At 38.7% G+C, this 27,148-nt stretch overlaps 1 pseudogene; it reads right to left on the bottom strand.

Annotated features, from left to right (window-relative positions):
* Positions 1 to 504: 504 nt before the first annotated feature.
* LOC132066448 (probable aspartic proteinase GIP2) overlaps positions 505 to 27,148 on the bottom strand; it is a 52,375-nt pseudogene continuing 25,731 nt past the window's right edge.

Genomic DNA, 27,148 nt, shown 5'->3' with positions numbered 1-27,148 from the left:
TCCATACCAATAAAATCATAAGCAACCTATGCCTTAAAACAAAATCGTGGTTAAAAGTCTCTACCTCATATCCCGAAATGGTCTTGTCCTTAACTTATCATGGTTAGCTCGGATTATCCCAATGTACAAAAATACGGGATATAACAAAGTGTTAGCAACATCTTTCAGCTAGAACGCAGCAAACTTAGCTGCCTCTGTGTCTATAGCATGCATCACCCAAAATATCTTCTGAACATCATCAATGAAATTTTGTGGATCTTTATCCCTTTTGGGCCCTGTGAAAATTGAAAGTTTCATATTGATGAATTTCCTGGACCTGGAACTACCTGTCCTATCATTATCACATGTTCCCTGGCTCTAAGCCTGAGTAGCAACAATCTAGGTAAGTAATTGGATAGCTTCCTTGACATTTATGTCTGAAGTACTGGGCGAAGGACTAATTGGGACCTCCGCAGGCCCTCTAGTAGAAGGTGGGTGTGCGGGAACTGAGGTGGCTCCCTGGGTCTAGGTGTTCTCTTCCTGAGCAGCATCAGTCGTAGCCCCCTGGCTAGTAGCTGAAGTCCTCTTAGTATACTTTCTCTTCCCAGGCATTTTTTGAAACACGTAAATCACACGAGTTAGAAGGATTCTTGAAAGCATAGCTCGAACTGCACGATTTAGAGTATGAAAGAAGTGAGACAATCCTAGATGTCTTAGTGGTAAACTGTTTACATGTGTGGCACGCACACACATGTACAAGTGACCTTACTGGACATGGCTTCATAGACTCCCCAGAACTTTTGAATCTAGTGCTCTGATTCCAAGCTTTGTCACTCCCTGAACCATAGCCTGGGCATAACACAGTACTCGGTTCCTAACTGCATGTGAGCAAGAGAACTAACTGGCTAGTTGAATCAACATGTAATATCAAAACATACTTGAATACGAAAATAACCTTAAAACATGTTGTTCTACTAAAATCCGACTGAGATATCATAAATGTGAAAATACTGAATAAGTCTGAATAAGGAGTTGACAAGGCTAACAAAAAAGTCGCTAAACATCTGATTGACTGGATTATAGTCAACAAAGCCCCTAAAGAGCACTGAACTACTAATTGTTTATCAGGATAAGGCCCCGGCATACCTCACTGACTGAACTACTATAAAGACTGAAAGTTTGATAACACCCCGAGGGAACTGGGGCTTACCAAGTAGCTGATATGAGAAGGTCCTAGCAAGCAGAATCATCAACCTATAAATTGTTGCCTGCATCCCTGGGAAAAAAGGACGTCAACACATTTGAATTGGACTACTATGTAAAGAAACTAAAAGAAAGAATTGTATATATTGAGACTGAAACTGATGGCGATAACTGAACTAAAATAAGGAAGTAAAGATATGAATACTCTCTATTCTGAACGAGGAACCACCTGTTTATCTGAGTAAATAATTTGCGGCCTCAGGCTTAATATATATGTGCAGAAACTGTGGTCTTGGGCCCAAGTATACGTATACATAATTGTGGCCTTAAGCCCAATAATACTGGTATTCATCATTAAACAATTTACATAAAAGAACTAAGAATCATGTTAAAAGATACAACACTGACATACTGGGTGATTCACTCTGACATGTATTCATGAATTGATTATGAGAACTGAAGCTTTAATTATTTATAAACATGCTGAGTATTCTAGACTGAGACTCATGTGTATCAAACATGAGTCTATATCGATTACGTACTGAGTCACAACGTTCAGAATGAAAGTCATGAATGAATTACAAAACTATAGAATAGAATTTATTCAACTATTCAAGGAACTAAGCTTAACTATATTTCTAAGGCAATTAGTAACGCTATAAAAGAATGTGGCGTAAGGAGAATCATTAACATTCCCAAACGTAGAGAGTTAGCCTCACATACCTTAACTTCCTTCTTTCTGGGCGTAATACGACATTCGTCAACCCTTTCAACTTTAATCTATAGCAATACAAGTCAAAGGGATTCTGTATTAGCACTAATATTCATGCTTTGGTCATTTAAGCATTTTATCAAACACATGGTGGGCATAAAGCTCCACAACCTTATTTAATGGTGTTTTTACACCCAACAACCCATTCTCTTACTCTTAGATAATACTACAATCTCATATTGCTTATAATCAATATAATTCTTCATCACCAAAAAGATAAACATCACTATTAATCAATAACAACAATCAACAACCCAAACCTATAATCGTTCATGCTATTCTATCAAACCCGTAAACTCATATCTCATGAACTTATAGTCCATAGTTATAAATACAAAACTATAATCAATTAAAGGATGAAGGTGTCATCTTTTTGACGATCAGTTCTCTTGAATTCGAATTTCAGGGTTCTTTCATCCAAAACAAATTTAGCCAGTTCATTGCTTTTAAGGGTAAAACCAAAGATCATCTTCTTGAAATGGCCTTTCACATTACTCTTAACTTCCTAGATGCTTCTAAGTCTTTGAACACACTAGTTTTCCTAACCGCTTTTACCTTCAAACCTTTTGTAAAGTGATGGGATTTAAGGAAGCCAATACCCCTTCAAGACAAGAGTGTTCCCCCATGGTTTATAGGCTGGTCATGACACCCCTCATTTGGGGGGTAGATACTATGAGCCAAGCTGGGCTTGACCCTTCTCTGCTCCCTCTTTGAGGTGTCTTAAAAAGACCATCCTAAGCCACGTCGTCCACATTATCGTTAAGAATACCCACCATATCCCAATAATCAACATCAAACCAATTCCAGTCTAATACTATGTCAACATCTTCAACAAAGCGTCTAGGCAGGCTGTCGTAGGGATCTTCCGCAAAAAGAAAGAGGACATGGAAAGCATATCCCACCTTACCAACCAAAACCCAAAAGGGCCCTCACTTTCTCACCAAGCCCCACCCCTTTTGAATTACTCTACCCCTCCGTACAGCTCAACACTTGTGTATTACACACAACCAGTATTTATCATCGCAGTGCTGGCATACGCGACCCCGCCCAGTGTCCGTGTATCAATCCCTGCTTACCAACCACCACCATAACAAACGTACCAGCCACCACCCCAGCAAAACTATCGTCCATCGCAAAATAACCTCCGTAAGCCTACCAAACCAAGAACTACCAACATCAGCCACCACCCCCTATATATAACGTGTCACGTCTAGCTTTTGAGAAGAGACGTTTGAGGGAATTCACGGCACTCTTCAAACCAAGGGCTAGACTGTTACAGAGGCTGCTAGCTGTAGGTCTAATTCAGAAAGCCCAGCCAAAATTAGTATAGCCCGCGAGTCGGTTCTACCGGACCGATCAAACTTGTGCCTACCACTCGGGAGGGGTCGGGCACAGCACTGAGGATTATATAAATCTGAAGCACAAAATCCAAGATCTGAAAGGGGAAATTATTTTGGAAACTGCCGCCCTAACGTGAACATGAGCCCATTGCCAAATCATTAGAACGGCGGGGTCCACATGATAGACAGGGACGAAGACTGGGAAGCTTGTGGAACGCTGTCCCCTGAAATCACCTAGCCTCTAGACCAGACAATGGCTTCCCTCACACTCCAAGAACATCCTAAATTCAAAGTCTTGATGGTCAGTCCGATAGTTTCCAAGGCCATGTTCAGAACTCTATCCCAACACCTGTGGTGGCCTAGGTAGCACGACAGATTATGCTGGACCCTAAAGAGATAGTCACTGCGCAGACAGAAATGACCCAAGGCATGACCCATTCAGGGAGATGCTACACTCCTAAAAAATTGACCCAAAATGCCACAAGGAAGGAGAATGCTTAGAAAAGGGCGATAACTGAAGGAGAGGCTGAAGATTTTTTGCAACGTATGCAGCCCAAAGACTATTCCATTATCAAGCATTTGAAAAAGACACCAAAGTAAATCTCGGTGCTGTCACTGTTGGCTAGCTTATTGTTTCACAGGCATGCCCTCATGAATGTATTAGATGATGCACACGTACCAGCGGGAATGAGTAGTGAGATTTGGCCGAGCTAGTGGCCCATATCATTGGGGAGCACAAGATCTGCTTCTCTAAAGAAGAACTGCCCGTTGAAGGGATATCCCACAACATTGTCCTCCATATTACCCTGGAGTACCATGACAAGGCCGTAGGAAGGGTACTGGTGGACAACGGGTCAGGCCTCACCATCTGCCCCGCTATCACCCTAACACAACTTAGCTACGACGTGGGAAAGATCCTCCAGAGCGCGACAAAGGTTAGAGGATTCTACAAAGCCTTAAGTGACTCTTTAGGAGAAGTCGACCTACAGATCTGGGTCGGGCCTGCCTCCTTCATAGCAGAGTTCCAAGTCATAGCAATCACTGCCAATTACAACATGCTCTTAGGAAGGCCCTGGATCCACTCCGCTGGTGCGATACCGTCAAGCCTACACCAGGCCATAAAATTTGAGTGGCAAGGACAGGAAATGGTAGTGACAGCAGAGATGGATTCAGAACCCTCCTTAAAACACGGTTCCCGTAATTGAAGGCAGTCCTCAGCTCTCTAACTTTCACACAGCGGAATAAGTGGGAGCCACCCATGCAGAAGAAGAGGTCGGTAAGCCCATGCTATCAGTCCCTGAGAATGATTGCCTCTACCCTGCTGAGAAACGATTTTGAATCGGGAAAAGGTCTAGCAAAAGAACTAGAAGGGATAACAGAACTCGTGCCAATCCCAAAAGAAAATTACCATTTAAGCCTAGGGTATACCCCTAACGAAGATAAGCTCACGAGAAAAATTAGGAGGGAGCCCAGAACGAGGAATCTACCTCGTCCAATCCCGGGTCTTTACCAATCATTCCCCAAAGGAATGCCGATGCTGAATAAAGAAGAACCTGGTGAACGTCTCAAATCACTATTTCAAGAAGAGGGATGCTACACGGTCGTTAAAGCAAGTCAGGAAACGCCCAGCATATGCAGCCTGAGGTAGAGAGATGGACTTTTCTTGAAATAAAATCTTTTGCTAAATAACGGCGACGTCGGCTGAGGCCCTAATGATCGACCCCTTCTCTAAAAAGTCATTTTTGCAGTGTTTTAAAATGAGAATGGTCCGACGTTATTCCGAGCCAGAAACAGAGTTGTAATTATTTGCTTTTTGAATTAATGAAAGCCTCGTAAATTACCGCCTTTACCGACTAACAATAACTGTTTTTCTTGCTAACTAAGTAATAACAACCGATAATAAGCCTAATTTACTTCGCCTCACTTTTTCAGTAATAATCATAATAAAACGACAAAAAATGTCGTGAAATGTCACGAAACGAGCGAAGAAGGTGACCAACAGGAGTACGAAGAGTACGACGAATCAATAAGGGGCATGCCATCTACTATCTAAGCAAGAATTTAACATCCTGTGACACGCAGTACAAGCTCGTAGAAAAAACCTATTGTGCTCTGACTTGGATCGTTCAGAAGCTGAGACACTACCTGTCGGTGTTCACCACCACCTCTTATCCTGAATAGATCCATTGAGATATATTTTCAGGCAACCCATGCCCGTAGGAAAGTTGGCTAAATAACAGATGCTGCTAAGTGAATTCGACATCATATACACAGCACAAAAGGCAATCAAAGGACAAGCCATGGCCGACCTGCTAGCAGAAAGCCCTGTCGACGATGAGCTTGAGCCTTTGCGGACTATCTTCCCAGATGAGGAGGTACTAGCTATGGAAGAAGAATTGGCGGACCCATACAAATGATGGAGGCTATTCTTTGACGGGGCGGTCAATTACAAAGCATCAGGCATTGGGACGGTGTTGATATCAGAAATAGGACAACACTGTCCGATAGTCGTACAACTCAACTTAGGTGTACTAACAACATGGCAGAGTATGAGGCGTGTCTCCTCTACCTTAGGATGGCGTTGGACATGAACATACCAGAATTGTTAGTAATCGGAGACTCGGATCTACTTATAAATCAGGTAAAAGGGAGTTGGGTGACGAAAAATGACAAGATACTCCCGTATGTGAATCTGGTGCAAAGACTATATGGGAGATTCAAGAACATCGACTTCAGGCATACCCCGAGAGCCAAAAATGAGTTTCCATACGTGTTAGCTATGATAGCCTCAATGATCCAGCACCCGAAAACAGTCACATCAACCCTTTAGAGATCACAATAAGGGAAGAACAGGCCCACTGCGCCCACGTGGAGGTCGAGCCGGATAGCCAACTGTGGTACGCCGACATCAAGGCATACTTGGAGAAGGGAGAATACCTCAGAGAGTTCAGCAAATCAAAAGAAGACCGTCAGGAGGTTGGCCAATTATTTCTTCCAGAACAAGGAAGTACTATACAAAAGAACCCCTGTTCTCGGATTGCTCAGATGCGTGGATGCCGAAGAGGCCACAAAATTGCTAAAGGAGGTACACGCAGGGGCATGCGATCCTCACATGAACGGATTCGTCCTTGAAAAGAAAATCCTAAGGACAGGATATTCTTTGGATGACCATGGAGCATGACTCATGCAAATTCATGCAGAGATGCCATCAATGCCAGATACACGGGGATTTGGTCAAGGTTCTTCCTACCGAGTTACACGCGATGAGGTCGCCGTGGCCCTTCGTAGCATGGGGGATGGACGTTATAGGACCTAATAACCCCCGAACTCCAATAGAAACCGTTTTATTTTAGTTGCCATTGACTACTTTACCAAATGGGTGGACCAAGAAAGTCATGGCCGATTTTGTCAGAAGCAATCTGATATGCCACTTTGGTGTACCCCATCTGTCATCACGGACAATGGTGCCAATTTAAACTGTCATTTGATGAATGATGTTTGTGAACAATTCAGAATCACCCACAGGAACTCCACCGCCTATCGACCACAGATGAATGGAGCCATTGAGGCTGCCAACAAGAATATCAAGAGAATCCTAAGAAAGATGATCGACAACTACAGGGATTGGCATGAACAACTGCCTTATGCTTCGTCAGGGTAACAAATGGCGACCCGCACTTCCACCGGGGCAACCCCATACCTCCTTGTCTATGACACAAAATTTGTCATACCTATGAAAGTGGAAATCTCTTCACTCCGGATCATCCAAGAGGTGAAGCTATAAGATGCGGAATGGGTTAAAAATCGTTATGAACATATGGCTATGATAGAGGAGAAAAGAATGGTGGCAGTATGCCATGGACAGCTAAACAGAGAAAGGATGTCTCGAGCCTTGAACAAGCAGATTAGAACCCGACTCTTCCAAGATAACTCGTGCTTAAGCGAGTATTTCCACACCAAGAAGAATCTACGGGAAAATTCGCACCAAACTGGCAAGGGCCATACATGGTCAGGAAAGTACTCTCGGGAGGAGCCATAGTCCTAGCTGAGATGGACAGACAAGAGTGGCCCAAGGCCATCAATCCAGATGCGCTCAAGAGATACTACGTTTAGGATTCCATTTGTGTGTAATCGCGTCGTTATTTCCTTGTAATCGTACCTTTTTCTTGTACTCGTACTAGAATAGGAGAAAAACAAATGATCTATGTAATGAACTACGCCATGACCGGACTTCCCAAGGCGGGATACGTAGGCAGTCCATGTCGGACCCGGTCGCTTTATAAGGAAAAAAAACAAAAAAAAAAAAAACCTATTACTTTATCCCGAACTATGTTTGACCTGAATTCTTTGTTGCGACAGGATACGTAGGTGCTTTCGAGCTCGGTCGCCATAAAAGAAAAACCCAGAAGCCATTAAGAAAACCTAGAGGCAATGAAGAAAAATGGAAGCGGCGAAATTAAACCACGAAGACCGACCAATTTCAACTCCACACTGGGGCAGAATTTTTGAGAGGGTCTCAAAAATTCCTATCAGGAGCAGTCAACAGAGAGATAGCAAAATAAGACCCTTACATTGGGGTAGAATTTTTTAGGGGACCTAAAAAATTCCCGCATGATGAGAAACAGCAAAAGCCGCTCAGGGAAAGCCCGAACTTAGGCAGAACTTTCGGGAAAGGTCTCGGGATTCTACCATCATGACCCAGAACCAGCAATCACTCCTCCTAGGGGATTTGGAAGACCGCAGTCACAGTCATATGTCATGGCAAAAGATTTTCAAAAGAAATCTGTGTATATATGTTTATAACAATAATGACGCACTTGTATGTGTAGGACAATGAGCTTTCTTAATTTGTCTTTGCGATTTTCAACAAAATGTATGCACACGTTAGTATAAGCGCACTCCAAAACCATCTCTAAGAATACCAAGGCCAAGAGGGTTCAGAAAAACATCCAGATAAGCCGTCAGACGGGAGGATGACAACGCTAATCGGCCTTTTAGGAAACTCACAATTTTTCTATGGATGCAGGTCTTAACAGGAAAATAATGAAGCTACGGATGCCAGATCCAGCAAGAATGACTTTTTGGACTAGTATATACACTACAGAATGGATGGACGAAAGAAATACATCCGACCAAGAGACAGATCGTACGAGGAAAGAATAAGAGACATGCCCAACTAAGAGGCTTAGCAAATAAAGGAAAGGCAGTGGATTTGAAGGAAATAGCTGGCCAAAAGAGTCGTGAAAATAACAGAGGCCACGCTAACCAAAGGGTCCCCCGAGGGATAAGTGATAAAAGAATGAACAGTAAAAACATATCAGGCCAAAAGGGTCATATAACAAATAAACGACAATGACATATCTGACCACAAGGGTCACACAAAAACAAATGAACGAGAAAAGGCATATCTGACCACAAGAGCCACACAAAGAATGAACGAAAAAAGATATATTTGACCACAAGAGTCACACAAAGAATGAACGATGAAGACGTAGCAGGCCAAAAGGGGTCATACTAAACAAGCGTAAAGGTACATTCAACAAAAAGGGTCAGGACAAAAACAAAGGGGTGTATCCGACCACAAGGGTCACGACGCACATTACGAACGAAAGAAATATCATCCAGCCACAAGGGCCATATCTGTATCCTTTAATTCCTTTCAATTCTTCTGCTCTTTAAATTCCTTTCAATTCTTTACTTTCCTGTCGTTGAGAGGGCCATTGCACGTTTATTTTCTGCTACCGCGAGGGCCATTGCACATATATTTTTCTATTGCCGAGAGTGCCATGCTGAGAGGGCCATTCATGCATTCATTCATACTGCTGAGAGGGCCATTCATGCATTCATTCATACTGCTGAGAGGGCCATTCATCCATTCATTCATACTGCCGAGACGGCCATTCATCCATTCATTCATACTGCCGAGAGGGCCATTCATGCATTCATTCATACTGCCGAGAGGGCTATTCATTCATTCATTCATGCATACTGCTGAGAGGGCCATTCATTCATTTCATTACATACTGCCATCACATGTTTGCTTTTGCTGCAGAGAGGATCATTCATGCAAACATCACAAAGACCTCTGTGATATGTTTGGATTTCGGAAGCATATGCACAATCTCCGAGAGAGAGCCAACCTGCTTAACTGGATCTGGACGAATTGCAGAGCAAACGTGGAAATTTTCTTACGCGGCCGACCAAAAAGGGGTGCCCATGAGAGTCAAGCTCTCCAGCCAGGAGTTGAAGACCTCACTCCTGAACTTAGCCAAGTTTGTCTACTTTTTTTTTTTTTTTTTTACTAAAAATTGCGACATGTCAAGTACACACCGAGAAGTCCGAAGATATTCCCGCATAAAGGATACGCTCTTCTCCAGCAAGTCGAACTACATATGGCCTGATTCCCTAAGACCAGGGATATGTAGGAAAGCTCAAGACCAGAGAGTCGGTCACCCTCCCACAAGTCTCTGAGAAAACCTCATAACACCGGTGATCTCAGGACCTTTCAGCTACACACATGAAATTTTAGTAGAGTCGAACTACAAGTGGCCTGAATTCTCGTATGACCCAAGATATGTAGAAAACCCAGAAGCCAGGGTCCGGCCACAGATATGTGAATTGCATGAAATTTAAAGGCAAGAAGAGTCGGATACATCAAAAATTAGGATTAGTCAAATTTCGTAGCCCAGAGATGGTCCCGCCATCCCCGAACACCGAAGGGGCAATTGTTGACCTCCCGAAATCTATTTTAAGTGCTCGGAGTCCTTGGATGATAAATAAAACTAGTTGCCTAAAGGGTCTAGGTAATTTTTATGAAATTATTTGGGACATTATGTCACCCTTTTGAGTTGATAAAGATACATCTGAGGTATTTTAATTTTTTCTGGAAATTGATTTTTGAACCAAATTTTATTGTAGTTAGTCGAAGGGGCAAGGAAACCCTTTTCTGGATAATTATTGGTTTAGTTAATTAAATCAGGAAAATTAGATTAATGAGCAATTTTATTCCAGTTTTACTGTCTAAGGCATTTTGAGTAATTAAAAGGAATGACCATTTTACCTTTTAAATCCCGATTCTGCGCGCGTTTGCGTAATCGATTAATTTTCTTAACTCAAAGACCGGTATCTGCAAAATGATTTTTACTTTTATTTATGTCACGACCCAACTAGAGGGCCATGACGGGTACCCGGAGCTAGCATACCGAGCACCACCTGTCAAACTTATCATCAATCTCAACCTTATATATACCATTCCCAACATAAGCTTATCATGAAATGATCTTCGAATATATGCAATTCTCGAGCAACACTTAATGTGGGACAGTCTTCAATTACTCCTCAAAACATATATAAACAAATGTATAAGCCCACGAGGCTACAAAATGATATACAAGATGTACACTAAAGGAATCTTAAGACATCCACTACCTACATATATGTATCTACGAGCCTCTAACTGGGATACTAAAATCATAAGGACGGGACAGGGCCCCGCCATACCCTAATTATGTACACAAAAGAATATACCAATAAGCGGCAACTCCGGAGTAGTGGAGTGCTCCCATATATCTGCTAATAAAGTTCCTAGATATCCGGTCTGTCTCCCTATCTACTTGCGGGCATGAACGCAGCATCCATAAAAGAAAGAATATCAGTACGAACAATGTACTAAGTATGTAAAGCGTGTATAACAACATAATAAAGGAATAAGAGACCATAAGATAAAGGAATAACACGTAACCGATTGTCTCTTAAGGCGGAGTCATACATGCTAATTTTATATTAAAACAACATCATGTCATATATATATATATATATATATATATATATATATATATATATATATATATATATATATATATATAAACTGCCCGACCATATAGGTACGGTGTGATCATCATTAGCCTGCGTCCGGGGTAACCATCTCATGCCGCCCACTAGTGGTGTCTGCCCGGCCAACTAGGCACGGTGTAATTATCATCATAGCTGCCCACTACGCCCATCGTAGTGGTGTCTGCCCGGCTAACTAGGCACGGTGTAATTATCATCATATACATAACATAAAGCATGCATGAGAGCTCAAGTAAAAGCTACAACTCCATCGGAGTGATGTAAGGTCGGTAACCTCCAATTATATTATGGAAAATTCATAATCGCCATGTCTCACCTTGAAGGAACTAGTATCATGAGGTGAGATAGCTAACAATGAATAACATCAAGGAAATTATAAAACAAGGTCATTAAGCTCACACTAGCATCAATAGGTTTGGAATCTCTACAAATAGAATCATCATCATCATCCTTATCATAGAACACATCTTTTCTCTTTCTCATAAGAACCTTTAACTGTCAACCTTTGGGATGTAAAAAGGTCATGGAAATATAAAGAGGAAATCATAATATAGACGTCATGTCTTTGAAAGAAAGGGACAAACCTTAACATACCTTTGCGTCCCCTTAACGACTAAATGTTCTCTTTCCAAGCTCACAACTCTACATTCAAAAGAATTCGTACTAAATTAGATCATTTAAAATATGCTTAAGTCTAAACTAAAGCGACTAAGAGCTAACAGAAATTGGGCAGCATTTCCTTTATTTCAACAATTTTCTCCATATAATAAAAAACTCCCAAACATCAATAGCAACACCCACAATACCATAATTAATAGACTTTTTCAAGTTAAACATTGTTCAATCCTCAAAACCCCTTTTCAAAGTCATTCATACCCATAACTACAACACAACACCATATTCGTTCACATATAATACTTCCTCAACGTCATTAATAGCATCCACGACAAAATTATACTCATAGCATACTAAGAATTATGACTCAAGTCAAGTTACTATTCAAGAATATCATTAAATCCATGTTTGAGCTTCATATTCTTCTTCCTCCCTTCCTTCAAGTTATTCCACAACCACATACTCTTAATAACATGAAATAGATGTAAAGCTCATCTTTGATCATATAAGGATGAACTTTGGATGAATACACTTAACTTGAGAGAAACCCTAGCTTCAATACCAAAGGGGATTTTGACTTCTACAAACCCTAGTGAGCTTCTTTGCAATTAATGCTCTTGATTCTTGGTAATTAATCCTTGATTTCTCTTGGATTTGTGTTAATATGGTGTGGGGAATGTTCTAGAGTTTTCAAGAGTTGTGGAGAATGTGGGAAATGAATTAAATGATCATGGGTCATATATATATATATAAAGAGAAAAATCTGGAAAAATCATGATTACACGGACACTTATATGGTCCGTATAACTTTATACGGTCCATATAAGTGACTGTCTAATCCCACCAGGGATTGGCCTTCTCTAGAAAGGTTATACGGACCCTTATACAAACCGTACACGTGGTCGTATAACTCAACTTTTCTGAAATTGTTCTCGTCGATTTGTTCAATCTCAAATCCTTATGGAACCTTCTTGGCACTTGTATAACACTTCATTAACCATCTAAGAAGCCCTATATCTCCTTCCCAAGGCATTACTAAACAATTTTTAACTCGATAATTACTAAACCTTCCCAAACACAACTTATACTTCTTTCGACGAACTTGATTTCTCCGATTCATAATACTTCAAAAATCTTGCAGTATGCACCTTTAAGCTACCAAATACCCTCTTTAAGGTCATACGGACTTCATGTTCACCATAAGCTTGTGTTAGTCTATTCACAGCACAACAACACGAAATGTCTGAGGTGTAACAATTTAGGGGTTGTATTCTTAAATTATTTAAGTCCTAATGGACTAACAATTAGTTTTTTCATTATTTATTTGTGTATTAGTTTATTTTTTTCCCGACCCTCTATATATATTTATTTATATACACCAGGTATATGTCAATATACGTGGTGCATATACACATATATATATATATATATATATATATATATATATATATATATATATATGGGGACTAGGCCCTTTTAAAAAACGGATGGGACCAGGGTAGCGGTTCGATTTTTTACTGATTCGTATTTGCACTTTCCTTATTTAAAAAGGAAAGTGTCCCAAGGAAGTACGGTTGTCAATCGTACCGGAAAAAAGGAAAAATATACCTCTACATAATGGTACTCTAAATGGATAATGTTTTAGAGTCACCACCTAATTTTTAGGAAGTTAGGAAAACCAATTCGAAAAGAGTTTATTTAAAACGATTAAATTTTAAAAGAATCCTAATCTAACCAAAGTATGGGTAAGGGTTCTGGTGATCCCCCAGGAAAGGTGTCAGACACCCCGGTATTAAGGATCCGTAAAATACGGTTGACCTACGGGTTCTAATAGTATGTCTTTGTAGATATAAATTGCTTGTGATAAAAATAGTTTTTGTTCCATATTTCCGCAAATAGAAATTAGCCATTCATGCCAAAAACACTCCTTTTCAAGAAACGAAAAATGGTAGAGTTTTGCCCAAAATTGGGCCTTTTTTGGATTTTCCGACTAGAACACCTAGGTTAAAACCCAAAGGCGTTAATCCAAGTAGAACACTATGTAATCCCACCCGAGTTTAGAAAAAGGTTTTTTTTTTTTTAAATGTTTTTAAGTATAGAAAATAGTTTTTGAAAATAGTTTTTATAGGCATACTAATATAATCCATAGGTTAGCCATATGTTAGAACTTTTATCGAATTGTTGGTCTTAATCTTTATGAAAAGTCTCAAAGTTAACTCATTAGCCTTTTTAATAATCAAAATAATTCACCCAAAATGATAATCCAAGTTTACAAAATGTCTTTTCCAACCCAAGTTTCAAATCAATCATAGTAGTCCTAAAGTTTGCCTATAAGTTCAAAATCATATCAAAGGTATCCAAAATCCTCAAAACCATCCCCAATCCTAAATTTGCCTAAATGATTTTTTTTTTTTTTAAAATTTGAAAATCAATTTTAGCAACTCTTAGACATGATAATCTCATTCAGGGTTCCAATTTATATACAAGGATACATATATATAATCAAGCAAATAATATAAAGAGTAGGGAATTGGGTTGACCAAGCCAAATAGAAAAATGTATAAATAAATATTTCCGCTCCAAATTATGCTCCAATGCCTTAGTCCTTCCATGATAGGGGTTGACTCGATCTAGAAATGCTAGTGGGCCTCGAAAGATCCCTCAACAAATTGGGGAGGTCACAAAAGATAGGTGTACAAAACACTAGTAATAGGCCAAGGTCAATTATTTAATTTACAAAGCCAAAAATGAATTACAATATTTTTAAACCAAGCCCATAATTATCATACTTATAACTAAAAGGACAATTTATGCAAAAGGCCCAATAGTTGCTATGAATTAGTACAAACTCACAAGAACTAAGTTTTTTTATTTTTTTTATTTTTAATATTAAAAGCTAACAAGAATGAATAAATCACACTAAACCTATCAACACAATGTCAAAATTCTAACTGAAGCTACTATTTTTCTTATTTTTATCAATTTTAATTAACCTAAAATCACTTAGCATTGTCAAAAATAATAATAAATCCATAGGATACTTACTTAATCATGTAAACAAAGTTAAGCTAGCACATATTCCTTTTCAACTACACAAGCATCATAAATAATGTATAATCATAACTTAAAATGAATAAGGGATGGAATCTCTTTTTCTTATTTTTATCGATTTAACTAACCTAAAATCACTTAACATTGTCTAAATCAAACTTCTAATTTATTATCATTTTTTAAAATAGTAATAAATCCATAAGATACACACTTAATCATGTAAACAAAGTTAGGCTAGCACCTAATCCTTTTCAACTACACAAGCATCATAAACAATATGTAATCATAACTTAAAATGAAATAAAGGATATTTTTTCTAATCAATTTAACTAACCTAAAATCACTTAACATTGTCTAAATCAAACTTCTAATTTATTTTCATTTTTTCAAATGGTATCAAATTCACATAATATCCACTTAATCATCAAACAAGACTAAGCTAGCAAATAATTATTTTTTAACTAACACAAATCATAACTAGAAATGAAATAAAGGATCGAATGAGAGGCTACCATTTGATGGGGCAACCTAAAAATCAAAATGAGGATTGGTTCAATCTACTTCAAGCACCAAACACTTCACAAAATCTTTAAACCCATTTTTTCTTTTTCTGTATGTATATCTTATATTTCTATCTTTTGTTGCTAAGCTTTGAATATATAAATCAAACTTTAGCTTTTAGGATGACAAATTTGAACACTTTTTTTTTTCTCTTCTTCTTTTTATTTTTTTATTTTTTTTCTCTCTTTTTCCCAAAAATAGAAAAAGAAGATTCCCCCTTTTTCTTTCTCAAAAAACGTCCCCCCCCCCCCCCCAATGCCTCAAAAATGTCCCCCCCAAAAAAAATCTTCTCTTTTCTTAATGTCCATCCCTTCTATTTGTAGGCAAGCCAATTTAGAATTCCATAGACAAAAATAGGCCATGTGGCCATAGCATCCCCCCCCCCCCCCCCCCCCACAAATCTTTATTTTTCAAAAATCATCCAACTAAGAAATTAGAATTCTATGGACAAAAATAGGCCACTTGGCTGTACTCCTCCCCCCCTCCCCGAAAATCGTTATTCAAATTTCTAGAATCATTCAACTAAGCATTTAGAATTCTATGGACAAAAATAGGCACATGGTCGTACTCCCCCCCCCAAAAAAAAATCATTATTCAAATTTTCAAAATTATCCAACTAAGTATTTAGAATTTTATGGACAAAAATAGGCCACTTGGCCGTACTTTCCCCTCCAAAAAGACCTTATCCAAATAGTACCAACAAAGGTACAAATTGATAAAATTCCCTTCTTATTTTTTTATAAAAAAGTAGCATAGTTTTTATATAGTTTTAGGTTAATTAGTCTACTACGCCCCTCGTAAAATAATATTTTGCCAAAATAAAAATTACAATACGTCGTTTTAAAATACGAGCTTCAAAACGAGCCTAATATTGAAATACTTCCGAGCAATATTTAAAATTATTAAAAAATACAGTCAAAATGAGCCATAATTCATATAGCATTTTTAATTAACAATTTTTTCGAGTTAGACGGAGCGGGATATGTATCTTCTTTTCAAATCATGTTTGTTAAAGGAAATAGCTCATTATTTATTGTAATTGTTAATTTTTTTGAAAATAATAATTAAACGTCAATTATTGAGCTTTTGTTGGGATTTTTAAATTTTTAATTTTTTAAGGGCATTCTTATTCCGTCTTGGACTCAAAAAAAATTTGAAAATTAAAATATGCGTTTTATGAGGTGAAAATTAGGTGTCAACAGCTGCCGCTTCGGAGTTAGAGGATGGCAAGGCCATCCTTGTGTTGCGAATTTGACAAACCTAATTTTCAGCGAATAAAAGAAATTACAGCTTTCTTTTGCGCAAAATTTTGAAAGTATGGTCAGACCCCGATTTCTAGGCTTCCTACATATCTCAGGTTAAATGAGAATTCAGGCCGTTTGTAGTTCTGACTCTATGCGGACTATAAAGTAAGGAATTTTCGTTAAACTACCTCTAGGTGTCCCGAGATAATTATAGGAATATGGCCAATCCTCGAAACTTGAGTAGCCTACATATCCCGGGCTTTGGGAATCAAGCCAATTATAGTTCGACTGAATAGCCCGAAAAGGAACATCCCTTTATGTGGGAATACCTTTGACTATTTCCGATTGAAAATCCAAACAGGAAGCAGTTTTGAAAAGGATTTAATAGGGTTTAGTTACTTGAAGTGATGTTTCAATCCTGGTGTAGAAAGCTTGACTTTCGTACACGGTTTTTGATGGGTTGCCCAAGAAAGGTTCCACGTATGCTCCGCATGTTTTGTGTCACGACCCGACTAGGGCCATGACGGGTACCCGGGGCTAACCACCGAGCACCACCCATTCTATTTCTTATCCTGCCTTCATTCATATTTCTTATCATTCATAATCATAGAAAAGCGAATTTCATTTAAAACATAATTACTTTATAAACATCAGCCATCTAGGCTATCAAAATAATATATACATACATATACATAAAGATTGTGAGACCATGCTACCCACACATACGTATCTACGAGCCTCTACGAGAACACTGAACATATAGACGGGACAGGACCCCGTCATGCCCAATATATATATATATACAAAATAACATCTCAAAAATAGCACCTCCGAAATAAAGGAGGGTTTCTGCAACTCTGCTGTTAGCCCCGATGGATCTGTACCGTCTCCCTGTCTACCTGTGGGCATGAACACAGCGTCCAAAGAAAAGGACGTCGCATACGAAATATGTACTGAGTATGCAAGACATCAACAATGATAATGCATAACAGAAGCATAAGGGATAGCAGAAGATAAATGAACTGGTCGTTTCTCGTAATACCTTCTTAAACATTCACCATACGTAACTACCCCCTTTTCTTCCTCTAGAGGTACGATTACTACATCCATACATCCATACGCTTACCTATGCAATAGTTATAATGCAATACAACCACGTACCCGGCCATATAGGCTCGGTATCATCCGTACTCGGCCCTCTCGGGACTCGATAATATTCATACTCGGCCCTCCCGGACTCGATAATATCCGTACTCGGCCCTCCCGGGCTCGATAATATCCGTACTCGGCCCTTTCGGGCTCGATGCATACATACACACACATACATAAAATTTCATAAATGAAATCGATCATCATCTTTAACATTAATATACGTCGCATAGGCATATTGTGACCTTAGCATAACTAATTGTATCCTTGTCGTCATCTTACTTCCACCATCACACATACATATAAATATCATAGTACCGTATCAGTTTATACACATTAAACCATTATCCGTATTCGGCCACGTGGTGGCTCGACAGTATCACATACATGTCTTCCGTACCCGGCCATGACGAGGCTCGGTATATCTCTTATCATCACATACACCTCATACGCATATCATGACTTTCCATGAAACATGTATTTAAATTAAGGACAATCTGTTAGAAATAATATCGTTTTCATGGCGTGGACTTCATAGCATATACCGTATACTTACCATTATCGTTCATCACATATACATATACATCATCATACCACACATATATCATCATCTCGATCATACATCATCATAGACTCGTCATTATTAATTTTCTCGTAAGTACATCATAATTGCTCGTCATAATTCATCATATTGCATGCATGGGACTTGTGGACGGTTATACTTTATCGGGGTGATGTAAGGTCGTGAACCCCCGATTACCTTATGGACCATTTATGAACATTCCACCTCATCTTGAAGGAAGTAGCACATAAGGTGAGTGCATACAATAATCAACATCAACGAACTGTGGATAGCTTCTTTAGCTTTATAGAAACATCATATCATAGACTATAGCATCTCTTGGACTTAGCGCGTCATCATCAATATCGTACTAATTGCATATCTCTTATCTCATATAGCTTATTCTAGAACAAGGACTCATAGTTTTCTTGAGGATAGGAAATTTATAAAGAAGGAGGAAATTCATACCACAAGATTCATGCCTTAGAAATAAAGGACTAGCCTTACATACCTTTGTCGTTTAGCTATTCTATCACTTGCTCGTTCTCCTTTAATGCTCATGTCTTTACCTTCAAGAGAGTTCGTATCAACATTAGCTACGCAGTTACAAGAACGCGCTTCTTAAGGTTAAAGAAAATTGGGCAGCGTTTTCTTTGTTTATACTACTTTCCGCCATATACCATATCAACTCCCAACATTCATAATGACAATCACGATATTACTAACAACAATCGTCATTCATTTACATTATTCACATTTCACAATTTCATTCCAATCCCCCATAATCATGACTAAAGTCTATTTTCATGTTCTTTCATATCCAATGCTTATTCCATGTTCCAAATATCATTTATAACGTATTTAGACTCTCAACATACCCATTTTCATGATTCATTTCAACTACTACTCAACATTGACACTATTCACCCATTTAAGACCCATTTTCTCTACTCTTCTACAATCCATGTGTTTCAACTTACTAATACTTCAAATAACATAGAAAGGTCATGAAACTCACCTTAGGTGATGGAGGAACAAGCCTTGGATGATAATACACCCTTTCCACCAAAACCCTATTTCACTTTCGCTTGGAATTTCTTGGTTTGGATGACTTTAATGAGGTTTCATAAGCTTGATTCCCTTCAATTTTTGTTATTGATCTTTGATTCTCTTGGTTTTCTTGTGGATGAAATGTGTGGAAGGTTCTAGAGGTCTTGAGAAGTTGAAGAAAAGTGTGGAAATGAAATAAATGAGATGGGAGCATCATTATATAATTGAACTAAGTTCAACCCGTCGGGAGTTCCACGGACTGTTCCACGGTCCGTGGAACCAAGTGCTGGCCGTGGAACTGGTCGTGGTTCACGACCAGCCAGCCATCTCCTCTGCTGGCAGTTCCACGGACCCATCCACGGTTCGTGGAATATTATATGGGCCGTGAAAGTGGTCGTGGAATTCACTGCTTCTCCGAAATTGTTCCCGTCGTCTCGTTTGATCTCCAATCCTTATGGAACCTTCTTAACACTTGTTTATCACTTCATTGGTAATCTAAGGGACATTATAACTCTTCTCCACACATCATTAAGTTGTCATCAACTTACTACTCATAAATCCCTTCCAATACTTGTTGTATACATGGCCTTCCCTTGGAAACTTTCTCGTCTAACATCGGATGTCTTTAAAATCTTATTTAGAATCATCAAATGCTATTTCTTGCTTATTGAAACATCGTATACTTCGTGCTCCTCATGAGTCTATTCACTGCGCATCAACAAAAAAATTTTCAAGGTGTAACATTTTGAATCCGGCTTTTGCTTCCATCTTCAGTAGCTTCTAGCTCGTTTCCAAATGCTGAGTCCTGCGTGTTAGTCTTTTTGAAATTTTTTTATTTTAGTGTAGTCACACCTGTGGGGCATTTTGTCATTTTGTTGACATTGAAGTCATCCTCCGATATTATGTCCCCCTCTTCACAAATGCTTGTTCGTCTTCTTTCTTTTCTCCTGTAACTGTGTGTTTTCTGTGTATTTTTTTTTTAAAATGATCTACTCTAGCTAATAATCACGATACTTTGACTGGCTCTTTTTCCGTCATTTTCAAATGTTTTCATTGTTCAATGATAACTTTCGTTGGGATCTGGGTCAGGCTATACTGCATTTTTGCGTAACCTACACACCTCAGTTCGGTTGTCTTTTTTGTAAGTTAGATGCTACTAATGAAAACCATGTTTTCAAATGCGGGGTCATTTTTGTTTCTTATGACATTCATCACTCCTGAAAATTTAGACTCATATCATTTTCACATACTGCGTTGACTGTCGTAAATCTGGTGTCAACTGCATCGTTATCCTCATATGAAGCTTGCGGTATACCAGTTCGGGACTACATCACTTATAGTCAAAAATAACCAAATGTAGACTGCATATTAGAATGCAGTATCATATTCCTTTAATGATGACTACTAACCTCTGTGTCTAGAATTACAATATTTAGTCAGAGTATTCAAGTTAACTACTGCATATTCAAGTGCGGAGCCTTTTCTCATGACTACCACTATCCTTGAACCATGATTACGTTAACTCAAAATAAACTGCAGTAGCGACCGCAAATCTTGATGTAGGAATCACATTCATATTTCAACGATTGTGGACATCAATCTCGAAATTATGCTACCTATTTTTTCCTATATATATGGATGACGACTCAGCCCTTTCGACACATGGTTGTTTAATCCATATCATCATCTTGAGGAATGAAGCTTACCTCGGTGGCAAAACTGACACCTTCCTTTTTTTATTCCGAGAAAGAATACCCACCCGTCGATAGGGTTCACATCTTCCAAAAGGACTAGACTCAATTGTGAATACGACATTTCAAAACCAATATCAATGCGTCGTCTTCAAATTTTAGATTTTTATGACGTCTAATCAGTCAATGTATCAAGGCAAGCCATGCGACGTCTAGGTCGGGGTCTCAATACCTTGATACAATATTGTTTAGTGGAGACCAGACTTCGATAAATCGTGATTATATTTTTTTTATAATCTTAAAAATTTTCTTTTGTAAAAATCTTCGTGCTCTGCAAAACGAACAAACTTGTTAGTGTAAAACAAACTTTACTTAGGGAGGATTTCGTTACCCTTTCTCGAATGCTTTTTCTTTATCACATCTCTTCAAGTTTTTTTCTTCGTGTTGGTTTGTCATCATTATTCCCTTTTTGGATGCTTCTCGCTTTTATTGCTTTGTCTTTGAATTTTTCGTCTTTGCTTTTGCTTTTTTTGTTTTGCCTTTGGTTTTTTTCTTTGTTTTGTTCTTCTAGCGCCATTTCCTGTCTCAATCACTGAACAAATAAATTAGCGAAAAAAACTCTATTTAAATAGCTTTGTTACCCTTTCTAGGTGTTCCTTCATTGAATTGCAGCTTCTGTTGTTCTTCCTTTGAATTTTGTCTTAAATGCATGGTCCTCTTGGCATTTTGTTCGAATGAATGGCCCTCTTAGTTGTATGTGTCATCTCCTCAGCATGTTTAAACTGTAAAACCTAAGAAATCTTATCAGTAGATAATGCGGTATAAACGTTCACCTGAGATGGATGAATAAATATGTCCCTTTCTAAGGTCGACAAATTATACGTCTCTCTCTGAGGTGAACAAATACTTATACGTCCCTTTCTAAGGTGGACGAGCGAGTATTGTCCCTTTCTAAGGTGGACAACCAAATATTGTCCCTTTCTAAGGTGGACAAGCAAATATTGTCTTGGTAAATATAAATTGAGATACTGAGAACCATGTGTTTGACATGGTTTATGTCTCATTGTTGATGTGGGTGGCCAAAATGTTCTCCTTTGCTTTCTTTGAAGCCTTTGTTATGTGGCGATCATCTTGATGCCTTTCTAAATTTTGACTTGTATTGTCGACGTCCGTTCTGATGGTCCTGCCACTCGTACTCAAAGCAAATAATTAGTAGATACGTTGTCGCTTTGCTAGCGACCGTAGTTAAAAAACTTCTTAAGAAAGAAACTTAGGGAAAGGGCCAATGGTAGATGCGAACCATCGAGCACCTTTTGCTCATTGTAGAGGTAGGCCGCGCTTTTCATGCTTTTTCTTCGTGGTGGTCCTTGACGCAATTTGTAGGATATTTACTTTTCCCAAAGATTTTGGTATTCCTTTTAAACAAATTGCTCCTATTTGCGGTCAAGGGAAGTCGTTAATGACTTGATGGTGACTTTCTGCAAAACTTGAAGCAAAAAGGCGTTAAACTAGTCAAAAGAAACAACAATGCATTCATAAAAGAGAAGAAGAGAGTTCAAAGTCTAGCAGTTCAGCTTTCGCCATTGGAGAGGTTTTATTTGATCTTTCTTGTCATTATTGCAGATTTGATGTCCACTTTCGTCCGTCATATTTGGGCATGTCCTCGATGTTGGACGACGTTACCTGCAAAACCCTTATACTAAAGTTAGTAAGGTATGACAAATAAAGTTGGATATGAAACCATTTGACATGGCGACTCTTGTTTGGTTGATTCATTTGATAGTATCATGTCTCTTGGCAACGACGTAATACTGAGTCTAAAAAATGAAAATTTTGAGGTTTCCTCAAAATTTTTGCCCCAGTGCAGAAATGTATTCGCTAATTCTTAAACTTGCCTTACCGAAAGAATTTTTAAGATCCTCTCAAAAATTCTGCCCCAGTTAAAGCTGCGTCGGCGACCTATCGTGATTTTTGAGAAAGTTTTGAGATCTCCTAAAAAGATCTCAAAATTTCTGCCCCAGTTTCTGTCTAGGGATATCTATGATTTTTGTTTGGTGCAACCAAACTAGAAAAATGCCCACGTAATCCCACTTTGGAAATTATGTCCTAAACATAATTGGTGGTAATGTTTTTATGACGTCATCTCAAATTTTCGAGACTAATGTATCGTCCTATGACAATCCACTTTAGAGATAGGCAATGTTTACTTAAGAGGTAAGTGTCACGTTTTTAGGGTGGATGACCCTGCTTGTCACATTTTTTGGGTAGACAACCCTGCTTTGTTATGAAGATAAGTTTGTTTCTATTCTACCATTCTCACGTAGTTATAACCCCTCGGTTTTGATTTATAGTTATAACCTTCTTGGTATCACTTGAGAATGGCTTTCTCGGCATTCTTCGTAGCGTTCTTGACTTCTTTGTCGTCATCTCGACCCCGAGGACTGTGATTCTCTGGGTTAGATGGTTGTTTTGCCCTTTTTGGCTCTTTTATGCCGTCTTTACGACACTATGTCTATCTTATATCCCTTCTTGATGGCATTGCCCTTATGGCACTTCGTCCATTTGTAGCTTCTTTTGCTTGATTTTGTTTATAGCCCTTTTGGCTCAATTGTGTCACCCTTGCGGCGTTTTGTCCTTTTATAGCACCTTTGGCTCAATTGACTCATTTCCTTTGACATTGAGGACGATCACTACTTTGATGCCTCTTAATCTTATAGCAATCACCTGTACTTAAAGAAGATGATTAGTAGCTATGTGGTCACTTTACCAGTGACTTTAGTCAAGATAAACTAAAAAGGACTTTAGAAAGATATACGAAACCGTTGAGCAATTGCTTGCTTTTATAGGGGTAGGCCTTACTCTCTGTCGGCTTTTTCGATCTACTATAACGACCCGTTTGGTCGTTATAGCCCTTTCGGTATTTTTGCTTTTTCTCGAGTAGTGATTAGCTCATTTTAACTTGAGGAAACTATTGGCACACTTCCCGAGGTGTCTAGATCGGTATTCGGGTAACATTTGAGAAATATAGGCTTAAAGTGAAAAAAGTTGACCAAAAGTTGGCTCGATCAACGAGAACTCCGCTGGAAATTTTGAGGCTACGGTTGCATTCGTAGCGTGTTTTTATGTGTGTCTAGATGTATGGAATGTGAGCAGATGGCCTCGGGAACTAGTCGAAAAATCAGATCAAATGGTTAAACTTGAGAAAAATTGTTGGTGTCTGGTGTCCACTGTAGTGGCACCAGGACCGCTGAAGCGGTGTGGTTCCCACTGCAACGGTAAGTGGAGTCCTGGCCTCGACCGATGTAGCAGTCTGCCCAACCGCTGGGGCGGTGTCTCGGCCGCTGGAGCGGTCGACGAGCAGTGTTATAAGTTTAAAACCCCAAAACCCTAGTCATTATTTATATTCCGACCTGAGAGCTTTGTGGAGGCGAATTGGAGGGTTTTCAAGTGATTCCTTCCCTAAGGTAACATTCCTACCTTATTATGTTTCATTAACCTCTCTTAATCATCTAGCAGAATCTAGAATCCATAGAATCTAATGGGTCTTCAAATGGGTTCTTGAGTTAAGTTCTAAATCATTTTTGGTTCCTAGAATCTTCCTAAATTGTAAGATTAATGTTGAACATGCTTGAATATGTTGGGAACAAACTAGCTAGATTCCTATTTTCCATAAAAAGACTTAAGATCAAAAGAAGGGTTTTTATGGGTTTCATGTGAAAAAGGTATAAAAAAAAATTGATTCTTAGATGATGTTTAATGATGAAATTGTTTTTGTTCATGCTAGATAATGTCATATCTAGGCTTGTTAATCATTAATCTTCGATTCTAGAGTTGATTTTCATGATTTAAAGTTAGGGTTGTTAGATCCAAATTTGGGGGTTTTCATAATAATGATAATTTTGAAAATTAATTGAGTATTCGTATAATTAAAGTAATGGGTTTTGACCTTTGGTATTGTATTTGATATTTTAGTCATAAAATTCCCGTTTTGAACTTAGGGCTTGTTTTTCCTAAATTACGGGTTGAAATTTGACCCGAATAGAAAGTAGCCAATATGGGTATCATTATTCATGATTTCTTACATAGAAGTCATATGTGATAGAGTTTGATTATTTGGAAACGCTTCGAAAGACAAGGCAACGTGTGGGTTCATGGCACCTGTTTGGCTATGAGGTAGGTTATGGCTTTCCTTTCGTAGACTCTGGTTAGTTTCCCATATTTTTCTATTAGAAGGAATGGATAATGCATGTGTAGAAAATCGGATATTTGGGATGGAATCCTAGGATGGTATTGTTGTGTGACTTATTTGTTCGGGCTTGTGGCCTGTAGATTCCTTAGGTTGTTTAATGTGGTTTTTCTTGAATGTTGATGAATTTATGTGACTTGGGAGTAGCGGACGACAATTATTTTTGTGCCTAATGATGAAAATTTCCCGTAATATGTGATTACTTGTGTTATGCCATTAATAGTGAATCTAGTGGATAAATGGGATGACAAAATGCACCAACGATTGTGATTGAGTCCTAAATGAGTTGTGATGAGTGATTTTGAGTGTAGGGTGAGCTTCGTGTTCTAAGCTAATAGGTTGATTTAAGGAAGTGGTAATAATGTATATCGATTGATTGACTTGTTGTGTGTTGGGACTAGCGACCCTGTAGTGCCGTGTTTGACTGTTCTATTGTATTAGCTTGATGCCATGAGTTGTTGATAGAGATTAGATCTTGTTATTTGTCTTGGTTTGGATATATTATTGGCATACCCACTGTGGTATTTGTGGTTCGAATATATTGTTGGCATACCCGCTGTTGGTATTGTGATGTAGATACATTATTGGCATATCCACTATTGGTATTGTGATATTGATATATTGTTGGCATACCCACTGTTGGTATTTTGATATGATACATTATTGGCATACCCCATTATTGGTACTTGTGATATTGAGCTTGAGGTTGATACACGCATAGCACACATTCTCATTCATTCATGATGCATGGCTAATATCCGGTGATGATCCGGTATCATTGATTGAGTGAGACTGATATTTGATAAACTCTTTTACTTGAGTGATTGTTGAGAAGGTCGATGCCCGAAGATCAGTTCCGGAATCGTTGATTGTGTGAAACTGATATTTGATAAACTTTTTTACTTGAGTGATTGTGAGAAGGCCGATGTCCGATGATCAATTCCGGAATCGTTGATTGTATGAAACTGATATTTGATGAAACTCTTTTACTAGAGTGATTGTGAGATGGCCGATGTCCGATGATCCATTCCGGCATAGTTATTGCATAGCGATTCAGATGATATTTTCGGAATCGTTGTTAGTGCATGGACTCCGCGGTCCCCCCAGAGTGGTTCCGGTGAGAACCCCCCGTGGGTAAAGATCTGGGGTCCCGTCTATCTGTTGGACAAAGATTCGGGACAGGTGGCACTTAGACTTCACGAGTCACACTGGGTTGTGCTATCGGGACATCGATATTTCCGTCCGCAGTACATGTGTACACCTCATTTGCATGGCATTGGATTGCATTCATACACTATTGCATTGCATTACATTAAAACACTATTGCATCGCATTACATTAAAACACTATTGCATCGCATTGCATTACGATTGATTTTGAGATATTGGTGTTGTACTTGTGGTGTTGGATTCGGACTTGATATATTTAGACTTCACATATTTGGGATTTGTAACGACCGCATATTTCGCGAAATCATGCCCAATTTAGGTCAATATCACTACTAGAAAATAGGCCTATAGCAACGGTTTTTTAGCAACAGTTAATAAACCGTCGCAATAGAGTGTATTTTGCATCGGTTTTAACCGTTGCAAGTACACTTTGACCTAACAACACATTTTTAAAATTAAACCGTCGCGTTAGTCATATAACCGATGCTATAGACGTACATTTAGTAACGGGTATTGGAACCGTTGCAAGAGAGAATTCTATTGCAACAAATCATATAAGAAAATTTAGCTATTGGGACGCTTTTCTTTCCCCCAATATTTCCCCAATATTTTTCCCTCCACTTATTCTATTGGACCCGCCAACTAAATAAAAATATTGACCAAAA

The sequence above is a fragment of the Lycium ferocissimum genome, chromosome 8 (assembly GCF_029784015.1).
Source record: "Lycium ferocissimum isolate CSIRO_LF1 chromosome 8, AGI_CSIRO_Lferr_CH_V1, whole genome shotgun sequence".
Taxonomy (NCBI): Eukaryota; Viridiplantae; Streptophyta; class Magnoliopsida; order Solanales; family Solanaceae; genus Lycium; species Lycium ferocissimum.
This window is presented reverse-complemented; position numbering and strand designations above follow the sequence as displayed.